We start from the raw sequence: 21,670 nt of genomic DNA on the forward strand, positions 1-21,670 counted from the left end.
CTTATCTCATCATTATCAATACATGTATCCTTTTCCTCAATGCTTATTTTCATTAAATTATAACACTCATTTTCATAATTATATTCTTTTTTTTTTTACATATATTTGGATAAATTTTTAATTCGCATTTAGTAATTTTCAAGTAATCTCTTCCTAAAATTACCGGATATGTCATTGTGTCATCCGGAACGACATACAAAAAAAAATCTACATCTTTTTCATTATACGAAATGATACATTTTAGTTTGCCAACTATTTGAAGTTGACTTTTATTTACTCCGAAAAATTGCGCTTCAGAATTAAAATTTTTTAAAAGAAGAACATAAGGCACGAACTGTTGTCGAATAAAGCTGATGGGACTACCAGTGTCAATTAAGGTACCTAATGTTGAACAAAAATTATATCCATCCCTAATAAAACTATAATTTATATATCTTACATAATCATCAGGATCTTTGTTATCTTGATTGTCAACATGATGGATCTTCTTTTTAGGACATTCAACTGCATAATGGCCCATTTGTGCACACACATGACATGCTCCTTTTTCGCGTTTTGGCTTGCGGCATTCGGCTGCCAAATGTCCCAGGGAATTACAGTTGAAACATCTACTCAGCTTTGATTGTTGACTTGTATTAGTATTGTTATTTAAATTATCATCTACTCGTTTTTATTAGGTAGTTTAAGTCCTTGAAAAGCTTGAAGTAAACTTTGCTTATTTTTAAAACGTTGCATTTTTGCTTGCGATCGCAAAAAATAATCAGGAATTCCCTCTACAATGTGTTCTATTAAATCAGCATCATTAATTGTAAATTTGTTAGATAAAATCAACTTTTCGTTGAAAAATTCCTGAAATGACTCATTACTCTGCCATTTCCTTGTTTCAAACTCTTTCATTAAGACTAACCGGCTTGAGCGATCTTCAAATAATAACTGCATTTCTATTAGTAAGTTTGCAACACTCATTGACATTATATCAGATCGCGAATAAAACCATTTTAAAGCTCGACCCTTCAACTTAATGGAAATGAGTGCTTTCATATTATTTTCGTTCAAATTGTATGCCTTCTGAACACTCATTAACTGAGCTTCCCATTGCTGGAAATAATCACCGTTTCCGGAAAATTCAGGGATTATTTCTTTTACTAACATAAAATTGTTCGTACTGGCAAAACCTGCTCCTAAACTTGCTTTTATTCCACAATCATTTTGACTTTGTTCGCAATTAGCCTTTCTCAATATTTCGTTCGCAACTCGTTTTCCTTTTTCTGTAACTCATTTTCGCGTTTCATCAGTTCTATTTCTCTTTTAAATAACTCCCACTCATTTTTCTGACTACGTAATCCATTTTCTTCCATATTTTCCCTTTCTTGATTACGATCACGTCCCGCATCACATGCATCAGCACACACGTAACGCTCATCATCCTCACACACTACGGTATGATTGTTAGCACTTGCATCGCCTGTATTAATACTTTCGACATCGTATGCGTGACTATTTGCTCTACTGATTTCAATGTTTTCTACAGGCAGAAATTCACCTAAATTTGGCAAACTAGCCAAACGAATCATCAATTCATTTTTTGTTCCACTAGTCTCTTCTCCAAATTTGCGCAGCATTGTCTTCAATTGCGCGACTGTATAAGATTTTAAATTATTTAAAATATCACAATTAGGCGTGTCCATCCCACTTCTGAAAATTGTAGTAAATTTATCGTTTGCTCTTGCTTTATCTAATATTTTTTATTGAATGAATGTTTTACAATAGATCTCTAAGTTTCTAAAAATTTACATTAACTTGCTTTGTTTCATAAGGTATTTCTATAAATTTGCAACACATACATTTTTTTTTTAAATGTGTTAGATCGGTCATACATATAATATATATCTCACACAACCGATTGTTCAGATAGGAGGTTTTATGTAATTCCTTCCTCATTTTAAAGACTTAGAAGCTTGAAATTTCTCAGGATGTTTACAATAAGGCATACATTGTGGTCCGAAAAAATCGTTGAGATCAGTCATATATATAGTATTGTGACGAATATTAGCATCACTAAGCGATACTTGCATCACTAAGCCGACACTAAGCAGCCATTCGTATGTACGTAAATAAATCAATCATCATTTATACACATGCATACAAGGCAGCGGAGTGATACTCACAAACGCATGCCATCATCAGCCGAAGTAGTACTCACATATACACACGCATATAGTTACAAACTACAAATATACACGTATATGGCTGGTAACCAAGCATGAAGTTCACGAAATTAATAGACCTTAGGAGAAATGGGTGAACGAGGGAACCGAGAGTATAAAAGCAGCGCAAGCTGAGGCATCGCTAATCAGTTTTGATTTAAGCACGCTATTGGTTGTGAAGTATAAGTGTTATTGTGAAGTACCCTCAAAGTAGTCTAATAAAGATCATTTTGCATTATTGAATATTGGAGTTATTTATTCAACAATTTAGCGATGCGAACTTTTGCAGAAGGTTGCAAATAAGCGAAATGTCCCTAAATTCGTTACAGTGTATATGCCATTCAAATGATTGTATAGATTTTATGAATTTTTTAAAATTCAACATATTATTGTTCAGCTCCATTAGCTATGGCATAGCCGAATACAGTCCCGCCCGTACTTGTTTTTTAAACGGTTTTATTTAGCTTGACTTGACAGGCTGGTTAGTTGACTGGCTGGTTAGCTGGCTGGCGCGAATTTTGTAATTGAAATTTAAGTAACTTCCCGATAAGCTACAAGCTTGAAACTTGGAATGTAGTTCAGAACCCGATGACAATGCAATACATAATAAGAAAAAGAATCGCCGCTAGGTGGCGCAAGGATTCACAAAAATCGTGTTTGTGGTCCGATTTGGTCCATATTTGGAACACATAATACATACATGAATAGAAAGCGACCCATGATGTCCTTTGGCTCATATTTGGAACAAATATTACATACAGTCCGGTAGAAGTGACATCAAAATATTTTGGAGTTGGAGGAGGGACAAGCATGCGTAGCTCAGAGTCGAGTAAAGTCTTTGCAAGGATTATGTATTGAGGACCTAGATTGTAACAAATTGTCAGGAAAGAGTCCTTGTAATAATGAGTCACTAAATGAAATAAATAGAATGAAAAATAATAGGCAATTAAAAACTTTTAAAGAAAATAATTTGAAAACAAAATTTTTAAGTTAAACGGTTTTATTGAAAACAATACTTACATGAAGTAATAATAATACTAAAAGCTATAAAATAATTAAGTAGGTCCTAGGTACCACTCATCATACTCCTCATCAATCTAGGGCGTTGCTCAGACAATTGAATAAAAGCGTTGGATGCGTCAAATTTCTATTAATAGTCATATATAAAATACCAACTGAACCTTAATCAGGTTATGTTACGCCTCACGCGTTTATTTAATTGTCTGAGTAACGCCCTAGATTGATGAGGAGTGTGATGACTATACCTAGGACCTACCTAATTAGTTTCTATCTTTTAGTATTTTATTACTTCATGTAAGTATTGTTTTAAATAAAACCGTTTAACTAAACAATTTTTTTTTTATTATTTTATTTATTAATACGGAAAGAAATACTAAGTAAGACCACGTCACTAGTTTGAACTTTTTATAAAATTTTTAGACATACAAGAAACACGTTTATTTTCACATGTTTCACATACCAAAAACATTTCCTAGTCGTTTGAACACTGACAAGACACCCAGTTAGACAAGCATTTTCTCATGTTCTTTTTACCATGCCACTTATCAAGTCGTAGTGTGCCGCTGGATGACCTTATTGCAAGCGCAAGGCCGTGATATTTCTCAAGGTCTTTAGTTTTATACTGGACGCCACCTCAAATAACGTGTAGAAAGGGCATATAATGTGTATTGACGGGGTCTGCCCCTGCAATAGCGGATATGAGAATTCTCATGTCTAGCGCAGACCTGCAGGGCTACAGGGTTCTGAATATCTTATTTTGATTATTATACCCAGCTATACCTGTACACAGGGTATTATAACTTTGATTGGATAACGGTTGATTGTACAGGTATAAAGGAATGTAGATAGATATAAACTTCCATATATCAAAATCATCAGTGTCGCAAAAAATTTTGATTGAGCTATGTCCGTCCGTCTGTCTGTCCGTTAACACGAAAAAAAAAATTTGGTACACGAGCTTACCTGGACCCAGAATAGATTGGTATTGAAAATGAGCGAAATCGGATGATAACCACGCCCACTTTTTATATACATATATAACATTTTCGAAAACACAAAAAACCTGATTATATAGTAAATAATACACCTAGAATGTTGAAATTTGACGTTTAGACTGATATTGAGACTCTTGATAAAAATTTGGAAATTTTTTTTAAATAGGCGTGGCACCGCCCACTTATAAAATCAATTTTACAAATATTATTAATCATAAATCAAAAATCGTTAAACCTATCGTAACAAAATTCGGCAGAGAGGTTGCCTTTACTGTAAGGAATGCTTTGAAGAAAAATTTACGAAATCGGTTAAGGACCACGCCCACTTTTATATAAAAGATTTTTAAAAGGGTCGTATAAAAGAAGCTATATCTTTGCAAAAAATAGCTTTATATCAATGGTGTTTCATTTCCCAAGTGGATTTATAACAATAAATAGGAAAAACTTCAAATTTAAAAAAATGGGCGTGGCACCGCCACTTTTACGACTAAGCAATTTTCTGTTTCGGGAGCCATAACTCGAGGAAAAATTAACGGATCGTAATAAAATTGGGTACACTAATTTTCCCTACAGCAGGAAATATTTCTAGAAAAAATGGATGAGATCGGTTAAAGACCACGCCCACTTTTATATAAAATATTTTTAAAAGGGTCGTGGATGAAAATCATAAGCTATATATTAGCGAAAAAGAGCTTTGTATCAATAGAATTTTACTTCCTAAATTGAGCTATAACATTAAATTGGAAAACACTAAAATTTTTAAAATGGGTGTGACACCGTCCCTTTTTTGTCTAAGTAATTTTCAATGTTTCGGGAGCCATAACTCGAGGAAAAATTAGTTTAAATAGAACCATATGTATATATATTATTTCGCAGCCTTGTAACACTATTAAGCACACAAAACAAACAACAACAGCATTTCAAGTGTACAACTGGGTATGTAATGTTCGGCTTCACCCGAACTTAGAGTTCCTTACTTGTTTTTATACTCAGTTGAGAAAAGCTTTCAGAGTATAAACATTTTGTCTCCATAATGGTAGCTTCTTATGGCAGTAACTTATCGAGGTAGATCAGTGATGAGCACACATATACATTTACAAAATGAGAATGTGGTAAAACGTTCGCCATACCTGAAAACCTTTGAATTCTTAATACCGAAATGTTTTGGGATTTGAAATAACGACTTTAACTTTACCATTTAAGACTGAATAGGTAAGTTCGATACAAGAAGAACAAAAACACCGCCAGGCTGATACATAAACAACTGTCCAGCGATTAAAGCAGCGGCAACAACTTACTCCAGCAGCAACAACGGCCACCGTGGTGTGATGGTAGCGTGCTCCGCCTACCACACCGTATGCCCTGGGTTCACACCCTGGGCAAAGCAACATCAAACTTTTAGGGAAAAGGTTTTTCAATTAGAAGAACATTTTTCTAAGCGATCGGAGTCGGCATAAAACATGTAGGTCCCATCCGGCCAATTTGTAGGAAAAATCAAGAGGAGCACGACGCAAATTGGAAGAGAAGTTCGACCTTAGTTCTCTTCGGAGGTTATCGCGCCTTACATTTATTTCTTTTTATTTAACAACTTACTTTCTGGCTTAAACGCTGGTTAGGTTAGGGTGAACTGGCCGGTCAATAAAAACCCATCATAGACTGAAAGTGTCTATAGTGTTACCAGAATTTGTTTGACGACCAAACGGAAAACCCAAAATTAGGCAAAAGGACTTATTCTAAGGAATAACTCCATCCCTTTGGAAAATACTAAAAATTTCTAGGACTCAGCTTAATTGTTGCTTCAAGATCTGGCAACTCTGTCGCCTCTAGTAGCTGGCACCTTGATCTCTCGAGCGCATTACCCGAACACAGAACGTGCTCAATTGTTTCTTCCTGCAGTGCATCCTTCTTACATCTGCTTTTACTGACGAGGCCTAACTTATTTGCTGAGTATGCCAATCCTGAGCCTTAGGTCTTGTCTCCTTAGAGATATGAGCACCTATGTGAATCTAACGTCGTAGGATTTGCACATGATATTAGAAATTTTTTGGCCCAGCATGGACTGAAAATGCTTTTCGTGTTTGCTTAGATGCTGAACGTCGAACAAATTATTATTCGAGCAAGCGAAATTTATTTGCATGTAAATGAGCTTTTTTAATGGCTGTGTGAGGCTGTATGTGATAAAGCTCAATAAAGCTCTCACACGCGTTTAATGGTTTGCTCACTTTTGAGATAGATACATGTTATGTATGTATGTAAGTCAGGCATGCTTAACGAACGAAACGATATCATTTCGTTACGATAATCAACGTTAATAAACGAAACGAAGTCATTTCGTTTCGTTTATTAACGTTAAGAACGTCAAATTAACGTTAATTTGATGTAAGTGACCATGGCAAAAAAATTCACTAAGCCACGTACATCCGTTCATCCAACTGCAAAGACGACAGCTTGAGTAAATTTTGAGATATCTCAATATTTATTTGTAAATTCCCATCGCTAATTAAAATGAGCGAAATGGAACGATAACTAGGCCCACGTTTGACGCCAATAGCGTGATTATACAGCAAATAATGCAGATTCAAAAAATCAATTTTGCAATATTATTGCTTAAAAATCAAAAATGGATGATAACTTACATCACAAAACTCGGGAAACTTGCTACCCTTGTCATAGGGAATCTAAAAAAAGAACAAAATTGTCAAGCGAGCGCTTTTTATCGGCAATTTGTAATGCATCTTTTAGTACACAAGGCTTGACGTCGCTCGGTGGGGTATTTGATCAATCTAGCTGGCCAAAACTCGATTTTCAAAATATTCCAATTTTTTTTTAAATATACTCCTTAGCGTTTCTAGATGTCCACTGAATAGTATACATAACCCAAAAGCCGTCTGCAACGTTAACGGAGCTGGCCGCGCACGTCTAAAGTTGTATAAAAATTGTATGGAGTTCGATGTATTTTTGGATTAAAAAGCAATATACACTTCTAACCTAAATACTTGTTCTCTTGTTTAGACTTAATCAAATCTAGTTACATTTTGTTTTAGGACAGGTAAATATGTTTTTAATTCATTTGTTAGATTTTTTATACCGCATGTTTTAACTGAGTTATTCTACTTGTAATACTACCATTTCTCAATATTATTATACTCAGCTGAGCAGAGCTCATAGAGTATATTAAATTTGTTCGCATAACGGTAATCCGTAACAGCATAAACTAGTCGAGATAAAAAATAAATTCATTTAGCCATAGCCGTCCGTCCGTAAACACGATAACTTCAGTAAATTTTGAGGTATCTTAATGAAATTTGGTATGTAAGTACCTGGGCACGCATTTCAGATCGCTATTTAAAATGAACGAAATCGATATCGAAAATTTCGAAAAACCGAAGAAGTGCGATAATTTATTTCTAGGACGGCCAAAGCAATAACACTTGGTAAGTGGGTTGAACTTATGACGCAGAATAGAAAATTAGTAAAATTTTGGATAATGGGCGTGGCACCGCCCACTTTTAAAAGAAGGTAATTTAAAAGTTTTGCAAGCTGTAATTTGGCAGTCGTTGAAGATATCAATTCGAAATTTGGCAGGAATGTTACTTCTATTACTATATGTGTGCTATATAAAAAAAAATGACGAACACGCCAACATTTAAAAAAAAATTTTAAAAGTCAAATTTTAACAAACAATTTTAATATCTTTACAGTATATAAGTAAATTATGTCAACATTCAACTCCAGTAATGATATGGTGCAACAAAATGTAAAAATAAATAAAAAAAATGGACGTGGATCCGCTCTTTTTCATTTAATTTGTCTAGAATACTTTTAATGCCATAAGTCGAACAAAAATTTAAAATGGGCGAAATCGGTTGAAACCACGTCGTAGAAGAAAGTGAAAAATTTATGCAGGGCGAAATCAAAAGCCCTTGGAATCATGGCAGGAATACTGTTCGTGGTATTACATATATAAATAAATTAGCGGCACCCGACAGATGATGTTCTGGGTCACCCTTGTCCACATTTTAGTCGATATCTTGAAAACGCCTTCACATATACAACTAAGGGCCCTTTTAAAACCATCATTAGCACCTTTAATTTTATACCCATATCGTGCAAACACATTCTAGGGTCACCCCTGGTCCACCTTTACGGCGATATCTCGAAAAGGCGTCCACCTATAGAACTATGGCCAACTCCCTTCTAAAATACTCTTTAATACCTTCTATTTGATACCCATGCCATACACATACATTCCAGGGTTGCCCTAGGTTCATTTTGCTAAATGGTGATTTTCCCTTATTTTGTCTCCAAAGCTCTCAGCTGAGTATGCAATGTTCGGTTATACCCGAACTTAGCCTTCCTTACTTGTTTTCTTTAAAAACCTTGCAAACAAAAATATATATGTATATTTTTTCCATGGCATATCATGTCAGTAATTTTTTGGCGATACATAAGCTTGTGTTTGTTCCAAAGTTTAATAACAAGAACGGCTGCGCATACCCGCGATTTTTTGAGTGCTAATCAATTTTGTAAGAGACTGATACCATTATTGGCATATTTGATGCAATTTTTTTAACTTAAAAATGGTGGCAACCTTGTGGAAACATCCTCCAAATTTTAAACTATATCGATGTACCAAATTTGATTCAAATCGGTTAAGCCGTTTCCGAGATGATAGTGGATATACAAAGAATTATAAAAAAGAAGGTGCGGTGGCAACCCTAAGTGGGAACCCTACTTAAAAATGTCAATAGAAATGGGGAGTAAAATATCTTTCGTTTGATACCCATACTGACATACATATCTCATGTAATGCCAAAAAATTACCCCTGGTCCCTCCGAAACCGGGGCTCGATCCATAGTAATTCTGCGCGGCACACCTTTAATCTTCTGTATAATATTTCCTTTCATAACATTGAAGTGAGGTAACCACTTTTTTAACAGAAATAAATGCTACTTTAATTTGGCCAGCTAGAATGATCAAATTCCCCACCGTGCGTCGTGCAAAAAGATGGGCACATAACCCAAACACGACATGCCAACCATTACGTGCCATCATAATGCGTAACCGGTAAGGTTTTGCGGGGACACGAAATTCAGACATAGCGGCATAGAGGCAGCTCATTTTCGTGCTGTCGAAGGTGACTTTATAATCGACGAAGAAGTGATGTGTGTCAATTATTTTATCGCAGGTTTTCTCCGGCGTATAGTGTGAACACTTTGTCGTTGGTAGATTTACTTTTACTCTTTCCCACCACAAATACAACACTGAAACTGATCTTATTTGCATAGCCACTCCCGTAGTTGTCACGGCATTTAGATGTATTTTTTCTTGCTTCGTCCGTCGCATTTATTGAATGGCGGTAATGTCAAATTTTGCTTTCACTGACATTGCCCAGCCGGGAATTGTCGCCAATCCCATTAATGAAACGGATATTGCAGGTCTATGATTTAAATGGCAAAACAAAAAAGGGTTCTCTCTTTATACGAGTCTTTAATTGGAGTTTGATTTTACGTGGCGGGTCCCAATTTCAGCGCACAACCCGCTTAGGATCTCCCATGGAAGCTCATATGAAACTTGTCAATCAGCATGTTATCCCATTAACAGATGAGAATAGATATCGCTTATCGCACACATCAGACTATAACTTAAAGTTCGTTTTCCAGAAAACGAAAATTTAACTAAAGCGGATTTCCAAAGCAAGCCTGATAAATTTAAATTTTGTAAAGGTTTGAGTTTTCCACTTTGATTTCAGTGTTATTAAGGAAAAGTATGTACATAAATAAAATTTGTATTTCAAAACGATTATTCTCGAAATTGCGAACGAGCGCCCTAGCTTAGTCTTAATTGTCGAAACCTGAATAAAACATTACGCAGCCTCGGCTGCTTCTTCGAAAACATCACAGAATTTGTTTTAAAAACGCCTTATCTCATAATTTGATTGAAGATAGCCTTTTTTCATAAACATCCTATCTCAGCTTAAACCGTATTGAATTCATAATGAAATAGGACGTCTTGTACCGAATTCTGAAATAGGGCGCCATTTACGGCCGATTTCACCAACTTGACTTAGGCTAAAACTTAGTTGCAACATAAGTTAGCCCAGATTTGAGGCTAAGTTTTTTTCGGTTTCACCAACTTAGCTACTAAACTCATTTGACATACAAAAACCATATCAGCTGTTTTATACATAGTAGTATTTTTGGCTACGGTTTTATTACACGCCACCCAGTGAATTTGAAATATTGTCAGTTACGGTTGTCAGTTGCTTATAATATCGTGGTTGCTATATTTGCATCATAAAATAAGTATAAATACTGCCATTTAATTCGACTCAAAATTTGTACTACAGCAACACTGTTGAAAGTCGAGAATGAGCCAGCTGACAGGTAGGCTAATTTGTGACTTAGCTAAGCATTGGTGGTGAAACAGAAAAATTTTAAAATATGACTTAACTAAGTTAAGAAACCGGCCCTTAGTAAAACTCCGAGACAGTGCGTTTTTTAAAAGTTTGCTGAAATAGCACGTTTTTGAAAAAATAGCAGCAAATATTATTTGCAAGTCACATTACTGATTAGCAGATTGAATATCAAAAACATTTAAACCGGTTAAATATGTATTTACGAATATTTCAAAATCTCTATTTAGAAATTTAAGTAACTTTTTGAGTTTGCAGTCCATTTACTTTTTGGCAGACAAAGCAGTTTGAAATGTCGCAAAATTCGCAATGATTTTTGATAGATATTTTAAATAATATTTTCTAACATTAAAATTTTAAGCACTTTACGCTAAGGTTTCAACTTTTAAGAACTGTTTTTTTAATTTATTGTGGATTTTTTTTTTTTTTAATTTTTTTTCACTTGATTATATTACAATTAAAAATTTAAGGTATACTTTATTAGATTTTTGTCCTTTAAAATATTTTGCTTTTAAAAACTAAAATGAAATCACACAAACCATTTCTAAATGCATACAATTTGGGAAGCAGCTGGTTTTGCAATGAACTTTGTTTTTTTTTTTTTTAATTTTTATATTGCATCAAAGAAATTTGTGATCGTTTCAGTACAATTTTCTCGTTTCACTTATATGTTTGTACCAAATAATAAAAAAATGTTACGTATACGCACCGGTGCCCGTCTTCACAGATGGTACGGATATATTTGTGTGTAGTTGGTAGTTTAAAAAAAAATGTGTTTATTTTTTTAACTTCTATTATTTATCACAATTTCACACAGGTCAAGTGTAACAATAATTTGCATATCGTATTTAAGTAAAAGTCCGCGCGTTCACCCGCTTTTGGCTTCTAATACATGCCAACCGCCTTATCAAATCGAACTGAAGCAATTTTGCGAAATACTACGAATTTTGTAGTCAATTTATATATCCTCGCCGCTATGCATGATTGAATTGCATAGTGGAGCTCATTGGGAATATCGTAAAAGCATTTTCGTATTTTCTTACCATAACCATCGCGCTAAATCGCAATATTTCTATGCTCTCTTTGCGCCTGCGCATAATCACTTCATTGTAATTCATTCATAATTTGGTAATTTCTGCTACAAGGATAATGGCACAGTTTGTTTATTTCTATAAGTAGGTAACTACACACATGCATACATATATATGTATACATATATCTGTGTTATAGTATTTTGAATTTCACTTATTTGCCTACCGGCATTGTTATTGTTATTGTTGAAGTGTTTATCAAAGTAGCCGGCATAAAGTCCTTGTACATCAAACAACGGTCGACGGCTGAGTCTACAGTTTACGCCTACCATATCGTAAACGTCATCTATCAGCCGATGCCTGAGAAGCGAACTTTTTAAAAATGTGTTCGGAAATGCTCTATATACCCAACGAAGATGTGATGGACTTAAGCTGCAACATTGTATTTTATAATATATCAATGTTGCAAACAGTAAGTTATCTTATTAGCTCAGAGTTAGCTGCTCTGATTAAAGAGAGGGACTGAACTTAAACAAATTTTGCGTAAAAAGTCATGCATTTAGGCTCACTAACTTTCAAACGGTAAATAAATAAATAAATAAATGTAAGGCGCGATAGCCTCCGAAAAGATTTTCGGCCGAGCTTCTATTCCAGTTTGCTTCGTGCTCCTTTTAATTTTTCCTACAAATTGGCGGAACGGGACTTACTTGTTTTATGCCGCCTCCGCACGACATCTGAAAGGCAGATGAGGCTTCACTGAGAAGCTTGTCATGGCACAAATACACTCGGAGTGCTTGCCAAACACTGCCGAGGGGCGATCTCGCTTAGAAAAATTTTTTCTATTGAAAAAAAATTGTTTCTATAACGTTGATGTTGCTTTGCCCCGGGGCGTGAACCAAGGATCTTCAGTGTGGTAGGCGGAGCACGCTACCACCACACCACTGCAGCCACCGTGCTACTTTTGTTTTTAAGTTGAAAATATGAATATTTAAGATTTATCTATTCCGGCGTTATATAAGTTAGTAAATTGAATAGATGCCATATGGTAGCCCAAATCGCTCTCCGATTGCATAGCTGTTGCTCAGATATCACTAACACTTCCAAATAAACCAACATGCAATTTGGCGCCCAACGTCGGGTGTCTGTTTTGATTGCGAACATCAGCTTTTGTGCTAACAAACTTGCAATGTTCTTGAGCTGTCCGCCCTTTCAAGCGTCTCCATGGAGTTCATTGGTATAATACATTTAACGAATGATATCATATTAAGACGTGCTCCAGGTTGACAACCTAGGAAAAGGACGGGTCGAAGCGCGAAATACACAAGGCGAAGAGCCTCATTGAAAAATGTTTGTGTGGGGAATGACCATTTAGTAACGAAGAGTACGTTAAAGAGCTTTTCGACGCTCATTTCCAATCGGGAGATGATATAAAAAAGCCAGCAGACTGTTGTCAAGATCGAATTGGCAGTGAAGATTATTTCTATGTTAAAAACGCTGGCCCAGATGGCATTTTACCTGCCATGGCTTGAAAATATGGAATAGCTTAAAACAATATTCGACAGGTGTATGAGACTGAATCATGTACCCAACTCTTGGAGAACTGCTCGTGTCCTTTGTATGTATCCCAAAAACTACAGTCCCATTACCTTAACATTATTTTTGCTAAATCCTTTGGGAGGCTGATAGATGTACATATATATAAAGTTCATTATGGAAGGAAAACTGTTCTCCAACAAAAGATGAGTACAACAAAACCGAGTCGATAGTCACTGCACTGGTTATAAACATAAACAAAAGCCTTGGAATACAAAGAGTACTCTTTAGGAGTCTGCTTAAACATTGCCGGGGCTTTTAACAATGTCTCTAAACAGGCGATCATGGGGGTCTTAAGTACATTGTAGTACGTCCAGCCTCACCCAGATGGATCGACTGCATTCTTAATTGCAGGAAGGTTACTTTACAATGGGGGCTGTGTGGGGCCACAAAATTGGTGGTTAGGGTCACGTCACAGAGCGGAGTATTGTCACCTTTGCTATCGACGTTGGTCATCGACCAACTGCTCAGGCGGTTTTATGTGGGACCCGTCAAACATAGCATAAGTGGAAAGTGCATATTAACAATTAGCTATTTTATGGATAGGGCGCTTCGGGATATACATACCTGGGCATCAAATGCCGGATTAGGCGCCAACGCGGAGAAAATGGATGTGGTCTTATATACTAGGAGGTATAAGATCCCGAATTGGTCTAGGCCTAAGCTAGGAGGTATGACCCTGCAGAAGAAATCTTGTACCAAATGTCTTGGTATGATTCTAGACACCAAATCGTCGTGGATGCTCAACGTGGAGAGTGTTTCGAAATAAGAGAATGCTGAGGTGCATGTGAGGCCTGTCGCACTCTATCTCTCTCATTGAATATTTACAGCGCTTGTTAAGCCCATCCTATACTAAGGAGTTCCTGTATGGTTGGAGGTCACTCATAAAAAAAAGTACCTTAAACCAACTAGAAGGGGTATGTAGGCTGTTAAAGCTTAGCATAACGAGAGCCCTGAAAGACTATTTAGTTCTCAACTTGCTAATGGTAGGAGTAGGGTCTGCGGTATACTGCGCAGATCTGTAAATAAACAAGCAAGACCACTGTAGTGTTTTTCAGGTGGAAGTTGTAGCCGCGAATAAAGCAGTATAAACACTGGAGGAAAATAGCTTAAACTACATCCGCGTTAATTCATTCATTGACAGCCAGGCAGCAATTAAACCTATCTTTATATATATCTCTCATAGCACAACATCTAAAAGTGTGTTAGCGTGTAAAAAATCCCTGAAAGGGATCAAGAGGAGGGTAAAATATACATCTATATTGAGTCTCTGGGCTTATGGGAATGAATGGAAATTAAAAAACGGATGAGTTAACTAAAAAGGGTGCATCAAAGTTTATACCGTAGGCGTTAGGTATTCTGACTTGACACTGCCTCATGCTGTCACATACTTTAAAGGTTATCCTTGTCAGTGCTTGGATCCGTAGGAAGTGCGGGTTGAAGGAGGATCGAGCACAATTTGTGCTCGTGACCTGCGTTCGCAAGGCTAAGACTCCAGCTATTAATGGTGGCACTGCCTACATACCTAGAAGCAGCATGTTATTTTATAACATAGGTCCTGGTTTGGGATAGCATTTTTCAGTTTGGCCATTGAGCACACTTTTGGTTACACCATGGACTCGTTTAGGGTTTGTGAGGTCTCCACTGACCAGCCACCTCAATCTAACTTTACCTACGAGTTTAAAATATTTTGTTTTTTGTTTTTTAAAACTCTTATATATTATGGCGATCACAGTGATGTGGTGGGGTCAAGGCCTTAGAAAGCAGTATCAAAATCTTTAGAAAAGAGCTTTTTTTTACCTTGGTTTCGCAAACACTCCGAGTGTAATTCCCTCATGAAAAGCTAAGTGAAAACTCGTCTGCCTTGCAGCTGCTACTCGCAGTAGGCATACAAAATGGGACACGCAAATGTGTAGGAAAAACTAAAAAGGAGCACGACGCGAATGGGAAGATAAGCTCGACCTAAATTTCGCTGGAGGTAAATCGCATCAAGTATTTAATTTTAATATTGTTACGAATATTAGCAAAACTAAGGGGTGCTGCCATCTCTAAGCCGATGCTAAGCAGCGCCTTGCATGCACATCCATAGATCAATCATTATGTATCTACATAAACGAATCAATCATTATGTCTACACATATGTATGTACACGCAGCTGAGAGCAACGCACAATTACATGCAGATATATTATCTGAAATGATCCTAAAGGTATGCAATTGTGATTGGGAAGTTTCGCTCATACATACAAGCGCATAGGGTATGAGAAAGCTATAAAAATTATACATCTGTAGTTGTAGCTGAGAAATTTATAACTAATCAAGTAAATTCTGGAAGCGCCTAGAAGATGCCACGAGGAAATCACAGAGTATAAAAGCATCAGTGGTAGAGGCGCTATGGGCAGTTTCAGTTAAGCACGCTATCTGTCGGGCAATAGATCAGTTTCATTTAAGCTATCAGTCAGTTTGGTTATTAAGCAAGCTAGTTGCAAAGTATAAGTGTTATTGTGAAGTACTTTAATAAAGGCCATTTTTCCATTATTCAATATTGGAGTTATTTATTCAACAGTTTAGTGATTCGAACTTAGCAGAAGATTGCAAATAAGAGGATTTGCAGTAAATTCGTTACAATATATTTTATATGTGGATTGAACCGGTCTAATGTACAAATGTGGTTATGTATCCATGCATCACCCGACCTTTATGTCAATACAAGAACGCATCAACAGGTATCATCACCATTTGTTTCCAAATAAGGATTGGTTTCGGGAATATGTATTTTTGCTATGTATGCACATACATTGCACATATGTACGTACATATACATATATATATTGTATGCGTGAGTTTGATTTTTAAATTTCCATTATTTGCTCTCGCCAACATTCATTCAATCATTTTCTTATCTACAAATTCAAATACCAGGGTTTTTGTGATGTTTTTGCCTAAAGCTTTTGACGTCAAATTTGCATGGTCATAACTTAAGTTATGGATAACAAGCTCAACATTAATAAAGGAAGCTTTTGCGAGACCTGCGAGATTCTAGAAAAAATATTTTTATCAATATAGAAATTTTTTAAAAAACTCTTCTGATGACCTTGGCGAATTTTTTGACAACTGTGACTTTACTACAAAGTCAAGTTTTCTGTTCAGGTTTCTAGTACCTGGGAGCTCACTACCAATACCTAGTTATGAATATTACGAATATCTTTAGATCTATGTATGTATAAGATTTGAAGCCAATTTATTACTATAATGTTAATGTTTAGCAGCCATGGTTCCCACGCAGCTCAAAGCCTATTATAATAACGAAAAATTTGATTCTTTATTTGGTGCGCTGATGCGTGAATAATTAATTCAAATATTTGTACGGTTGCCATCATTAGCTCAGTTGAAATGTCAAATATGTTGCTATTCGGTCTTCTACAATTGATTTCCAGTAATCTGTTTTTACTTTGACCTCTATTCAATATTTATTTGTGTTAACAGAGTTATTGTAAGAGTGAAGAATTTTTTTAGATGTTCAGCGAAGAATATATTTTTGTTCCTGTTTTTTTCTGCTGCCTTAATTTTATTTATTTTTAAAAATTGATATGACAATGCGGAATTAACATCTAGCCAACACGTGTAAAAAATTTTATTTGTCGTAAGAATATTTTTGAGAATCATTTAAAGAGTGCGTGTAAATTATGCTTTTGTGTTTCATATAGTTAGAGTTGGGATTCTACCGGATATTTACCATTTTTATGGGTAAATACCAGAGCTGTAAAACTGTGCAATCATTTGAAATTTTAAATCATTGATTTAAAAATGTTTGCGCTTCATTCATTCATTCCTTAAAAGTTAACCCATTCTTCATTCAGTAGTGGAAAAAAAGAATGCACTCCTGAACTCATTCGAAGAAAGAATGAAGTAATTGAATGAAACACAAACATTTTTCAACACAGAATAAGCATTCAAATGAATGCAACCTTTGCTGAGTCTGCACACACTTTTCCAGTACCAATCAATTATGAAAAATGTCGTACATGCACAAAACCCGCTCAAATATCACATGGTTGCATTTAATTAAAGCCACTTCAAAATATCTACACAAAAATTTAATTATTGTCCGTAATGACCAATTATGACCGATATTTAAATGGTAATAAAGCACAATGAATTTAACTGGAAAAGTATTCTTATTGAAATTTTCCTAAAAATTTAATAAAAAAAAAAGCAAATGACAAAGATTTCAACATCCCTGTTCCGAAAATTGTCATCGTTCTAAAAAGGTGTTGCCAATGTGCCATATAAAATGCTTGCATGAAAAAGTACTAATCTACATTTGAACGGCCTCAATTGTTGATTAAATAATTGATAGTTATATATTATAAAAGCTCTTAAATTCCTTCATATATTCTTCCTAGCGGTTTATGGTCAAATAGTAGGTAGGTAGTTGTAGCTTTTTAATAGCAAAGAAAATTAACTTTGAATAAACATCTGCTCAAGTAAGATAGAATTCAACCTACAAATGCCATGCAAATAGGCAGAGAGACTAATGGTCCTTCTCAATCACTTGGGTCCTATATTTATATTCCGTCAAACACTGTGAAAACATCAGCTGTAAAAAACTGTAGTCCGATGGAGCCAGTCTGTCTCTTTGTGGGGAGGGAAATTAATAACCTCTGAAGAGTTCTGCCAATGAAGCATTTTTTTTGTGGCACATATGAAGGAAAACTGGGAAGGTGACTCAGATGAATAGAAGAAGCCTGAATCGCTGTAGGACGATGCCATGGAATTAGACATATATTTATCGAAATTGTCGGAATTAGGAAGCTCCAACGAAATCGCCGATAGACCTATGTACTATGATGTATTTAAATTTAAATGACTTAAACTCAAAGATCTGTTTTTGTTATATTATCGACAAAAAATATCCACAATTTACTCTATTGGGACATATGGAACCATTTTGACATATAGCAAGAAATCAATAGATTGTCTTTACGAAGTTTAAGAAAACTGAAAAAAAAACATTTACTTGCATATTGCGATGATTTAAGGCAACTGCAGTTTCACCGTGTGATTCGCGGTTCGAATCTCGGTGAAACCTTTGATAACATTGGAAATTGACTGATTATGATTATGTTAATGAAATGTTAAAATCGCAGTATGCCAGTAAATGTTTCTTTCTTTTCAAAAATAATGATTGAATATTCAATTATTATAAGCCGGTATTAAGCTCATGAATTCTTAAATATTAAACTACTTGAATAATTAGAAGGGGCTATTATTTCTATTGATAAATTTTACGCCTTTTTTGCACCCAACTCCTAAATTGATTTAACATATCTGATGGCAATGAAAGTATACCAAAAAATAACCTTGGCGAAAAAGTATTTAGTACTGAATGGAAAAAAGTGTGCATTCATTTAAAGTTTACATTCAATAAAGATTGGGAATGGTTCGTACATTCACACTCTATATTGAATTATATTTTACCATTCAATAACACACACTTTGGCTTTGAGTTGAAAGTATTTTAAGCCATTCATGAATGGAGATTAATAATATACAACCAAAAAATCACAAATTTGAAAAGAATGCTGAGAGAATGCACACTCAATTGATTCAATCTTTTTACAGCTCTGGTAAATACCAGGAAAATACCCGGAATATTCCTTCGTTTTATCTTTTTTTGGGTATTTAAAAATCATTTGAATTGAGGCTGCTTGGAATTACAATTCAGCAATTAAATTTATACGTCATTTGAAATTAAAAAAAATTCGTTTTGATTTTAAACAAACAACTCAGCAAACACTCGGAGTCAACAATTAGTCTGAAAGAGTCCAAACTTTGAATTGCTTGCACTCGTTATGAGCTCATTTAGGAGCCTGAAGCGAATGCTATATGACTTCTAGCACGCTCATATTTTTCCTCTAACATATGTTCAGTCTTATACAGGCCTCATTCCGATATTATATATGAGCCTTATTGGCGTCATATACTGCTAATTTTGAGTTTTTTTAACGACACTAATTCAGGGATTTTAGGAAGAATTTTTGACATATATCCGCAGCGGAAAACATAGCGGAAAAAATTGCTGTGATACAACTCCCACGAGCATAAGATAGAAATAAGATAAGTATTAGTTGAATTAATTTTTTATTTAGAATAAATTGTCGCAGAAAAATCTCTGAGTTTTTATTCCAGAGCTGCCTAGTTTACTGATTTAAATATTTTTCTTGTTGGATTTTTTGCGATCAGTTCAATAATTTTTATTTTTTATGATTTGTAGGCTAGTCTGATCTAATTTATGCTGGTGCAAATAAAACGATTAATTCACCTTACGCCCGACGTTTCGCTGAATATTTCAGCATCCTCAGGGGCAACACTATTTATTTTCAAATTAAATAAACAAACAAAAATATTTTATGTTGAAAAGCACATACATATAAATTAACACAGTAGTTTTAAAGTAAACAAAAATTCTACATTTACAACAATATCGGACAATATTAACATTTACTTATCAGTACCACCTTGTGTGGTAGTCTTGTCATAACTAATTTGTTTTCTGTTTAGACAAAGCATGTATGCTGCGGCAATATTATTGCTATCTTCCTTATTGTTCATGGTCCTTTCTCTGTTTTCTAAAATGTGCAAGCTTTCCAAGGTATATCTCGTCATTTCTCTTTTCTCCTATCAATAATTGTCGTGTTGGTAAAATCTGCTGTATGGCCGTTGCTAATCATATGTTGTGATAGGGCTGTAGTGGGTTTTTGTTTTTTTATGTCTGCTTCGTGTTCGGCAATGCGAATACCTAGTGCGCGCTTTGTCGTCCCAATGTATGCTTTATCGCATTGCTGGTTTTCTTTTCCCATGCATTCAATTTTATATATGACGTTGTTTTGTTGTTGCTTGTCTATTGGAGATTTTGTTCTTGTGTATATTTTGGATAATGTATTGTTGGACCTGTAGGCTAGTGTGATGTTTTGTTGTTCGAGTATATTGTGATCGATGCTTGCACTAAATTTCGGTATGTATGTTGGTTGGTATGTTGTGTTGGTTGCTGTTTTTCATGGTTTCCTGGTTGATTAATTCGTGTATAAGGTGGTCGGGGTAGTTATTATTTTTATACTCAGTTGAGCAGAGCTCACAGAGTATATTAATTTTTTTCGCATAACGCTACCCAGTAAAACGAATGAAATCGGCCCATTTTGTCGATATCGAAAATTTCGAAAAACCGAAAAAGTGCGATAATTCATTACCAAAGACGGGTAAAGCGATGAAACTTGGTACGTGGGTTGACCTTATGACGCAGAGTAGAAAATTAGTAAAATTTTGGACAATGGGCGTGGCACCCTTCACTTTTAAAAGAAGTTTCACAAACTGCAATTTGGCACTCGTTGAAGATATGATGAAATTTGGCAGGAACGTTACTCCTGTTACCATATGTGTGCTAAATAAAAATTAGCAAAATCATCATGGAACTTGGTGGTGGGGAGGGAGGGATGGCCTGAAGGTTTAATGTGGCCATATAAATCGTTCCCGAGATGGTCGGGCTAGCACCTTAATGGTGCTGTGTTACCGGAGCGTACCAGATCTGTATCTGGCAAAGGACCATCACATCAATAACACTCCCCAAAGCGGAGTAACCTTATCACTACAGCAACAACAACTACAACAGGGCCTTCTTGCCTCTGGATTGCTACTCCAGCCTTCGACGAAACCCATCTTACACGCTTAATGCATCTCTAGCTAACAAAAGCAATGAAATTGAAGTCTCACGTTCTCCTTTTACCTGTTGGTGAAATACTGAATTATTTTTCCCGAAAATATGCTTTGTTCAAGGTCTAAACGTATCTTGAATAGTTCTTTAATACTAAAGCCAAGAGCAGGTAAAATGTTTAAAGTAAGCTCATAGTAAGAAAATATGTTATTTCTTCAGTACATACATATGTACATATACTATGCACTGTAGAAATGACGGTCAAGGTTGATGCATTAGAAAACTCGGAACAAGAAATGATTGCGGCTTTTAAAAATTCCTCACAGAATATCTTTGCAATACAAAGTTAAATTGGCGCCGAATTAGTAATAAAAATGAATGATTGCATAGGAAAATATGATATCACAAATTCTCTCGGTCATCTTGCACTCGGTCCAGAAGGACTCTTACGATATGCCATACGATATGACTTTCCATGAAAGCTTTAATGAAGCAATGCTAGCAATGCCGTTTGAATTGTTATCGTAACCAGTCGCGCCGCTACCATCGTTCAAAGCACCAAAATACGCGGACGTGCCTCAGCATAATTTTATACGAAAATCTATTTTTTCGTCCTTTGGTCAGCTTTACATTTTTATCAATGACTACGAAATTAGGTGCATACTTTGTATATTTCATTATATACATACGCACTACTT

The 21,670-nt window shown here is 35.4% G+C and overlaps 2 protein-coding genes across 12 annotated transcripts in view; one reads left to right on the plus strand and one right to left on the minus strand.

The window, feature by feature from the left end:
• CNMaR (CNMamide Receptor) overlaps positions 1 to 11,496 on the minus strand; it is a 239,781-nt gene extending 228,285 nt beyond the window's left edge. The window contains exon 1 of one of the 2 annotated variants that reach the window (XM_067788955.1): positions 11,348 to 11,496. The gene's annotated coding sequence lies outside the window, so the exon portion shown is untranslated. Of the gene's footprint in view, positions 1 to 11,177 lie in introns of both variants that reach the window. The other variant, XM_067788954.1, reaches the window with a different exon arrangement.
• The window catches only part of fry (Protein furry), a 470,099-nt gene that overhangs the window by 389,722 nt on the left and 58,707 nt on the right, over positions 1 to 21,670 (plus strand). The window lies entirely within an intron of this gene.

The sequence above is a fragment of the Eurosta solidaginis genome, chromosome 5 (genome assembly GCF_040869045.1).
Source record: "Eurosta solidaginis isolate ZX-2024a chromosome 5, ASM4086904v1, whole genome shotgun sequence".
Lineage (NCBI taxonomy): Eukaryota > Metazoa > Arthropoda > Insecta > Diptera > Tephritidae > Eurosta > Eurosta solidaginis.